Below are 2,071 nucleotides of genomic sequence, written 5' to 3' on the forward strand. Positions count from 1 at the left end.
GTATGAGGTTGAAGCCACTCCATGACTTACTTGCTCAAAGTCTTTGTCCTTGTGTTTGCTCTCAGCTGGAGCAGATCGCTGAAGGTGAAGCTGTTGCATGGGAGAGCCTGGCCCCGGCTCCCCTTTCCCCTCCGGCGTGCAGGAGAACTGGTGCCCTTCTGTGGCATCGCAAGGCTGGAAACCAAAAGCCTGAGTTGGTTCTGGGTGAGTCACTGTCCTGTGAGGAGCGTTTAGGGGAAAGAAACTGATTGTTTAAGGGATGGCTGTGAGGAGAACGACTCGACTTGCTGTTTAAGTTAGAACTATTCATCAAAAAAACTAAGTGTTCAGTGCTTCTGAAATCTTGCTACTAGTTTTCATGATTATTTATTTTTTACTCTAAATTGATGAATGCTGGTATTACTGCATTTTACACTATTTTTGGTAATTTTCATGGTTGGATTGGTAGTCACAGCTTGAAAATCCCAGTTGAAAAATGAATGCTCCGTGTTCACCCCAGAACCAAAATCTCTGGGGGCTAATTTAGGTTCAATGTTATCATATTGACAACATCTTATCTGCTTTAACTTCACCCTTCCTCCTCTGGCTCAAAGGGTTTGCATTCCTGGCTGTCACTGAAGCTCTCCGGCACTCCCTCTGTCCGTAAGGACATGCTGGGTTGCTTCCTTCTGGGCGACGCCACTTCCCCCGTCTCTGAGGTGATGGATTGATAGGTGACGGATGGATGGGTGATAAGATGCGGTTGCTGAACCGGGAAATACTAACATGGATTTTGCACAGCGGGGAAGGAAGGGGTGCGAGGAAGTCTGGTGCTGCTGCCAGGTACCTTCCCAGTGTTTGATGAGTAGATCCATATGGCTCTAAAATCAATTTTCACCTTTTGCCTTGTAGCCCACCTGTGGCAAGAGTGAGAGCTCATCATGTCACCTGTGCCAAGGTCTGACAGAAAGGATGGAAGGGGTTTGTTCTTGTCCTCGTCACTTAGAATAGAATCATAGAATGTGTTGGGTTGGAAGGGACCTTTAAAGGCCATCTAGTCCAACCCCCCCTGCAGTCAGCAGGGACATCTTCAACTAGATCAGGTTGCTCAGAGCCTCATCCAGCCTGGCCTTGAATGTCTCCAGGGATGGGGCCTCCACCACCTCTCTGGGCAACCTGTGCCAGTGCCTCACCACCCTCATTGTAAAGAACTTCTTCCTAATGTCTAATCTTGGTCCCTAAAGCCTTGTCCCCAAGCCTGTTATCGCTTTCCTTCTTCCACTGGGAGAGTCCGGTCTAATCTGAACACCACTGGTCTTTGCTGGACGGGGACAGGCTGGCAGCGCGCCAGAGGCTGGGCTCCATCTGGACGCCCGTTAACGGGGAGCAACTGGGTCCATCTTTTAACACGGAGGTGGGGCAGGCAGAGACCCACCAACCCCCCGCGGCGTGCGGGGGGCTGTCTGCTGCCCTCCCCGTGATTTCTGGCTGCCGTCGCCGGGGGGGACATCTCCTGCCCTCCCGTGATTTCTGGCTGCCGTGCGGGAAAGTTACTGGTTTTCTACTGGAAGTACCTCTGTTAGGTGGGGGTTGTTCGGAAAAGCATCTAAAAAAGCCGCCTCCTCCCTTCGACACCCCTTGTACATCACCGAACTGCGGTTGCGGGGTCGGGGGGGGCACGCCGTGCCGCCCCCAAACCCCGGCAACCGGGGGGAGGAGGGGTGGGGGCTTTGCTCGCCCTTCCCCGCTTGGATGGCGGGCGGGCGGTGGGTGCCCTGCTGGGCCCTTCCCGGTAAACGGCTCTGCCGGTAGAAGCGGTGCGGCCGGTGCTCCCTCCCCTCCCGCAGCGCCGGTAGCGGGGGCCGCCTGCGCGCACCCCGTCCTGCAGGGGGCGCTGCGCCGGCGGGGCGGAGACGGGGGGGGGCGCCTGCGCCTGTCAACGGGGAGCAGCTGCTGCCCCGGGGCCGCGCCCTCCCCATTGGCTGTCGATGACATCACCGCCCCGCCCGGCCCCGCCCCCGGCCCCGCCACCGCCGCCCGCCGCCGCCCCGCCATTGGCCGGCGGGCCCGCCCGTCGCCGCCCGCCCCGCCG

The sequence above is a fragment of the Larus michahellis genome, chromosome 3 (genome assembly GCF_964199755.1).
Source record: "Larus michahellis chromosome 3, bLarMic1.1, whole genome shotgun sequence".
NCBI classification, from domain to species: Eukaryota; Metazoa; Chordata; class Aves; order Charadriiformes; family Laridae; genus Larus; species Larus michahellis.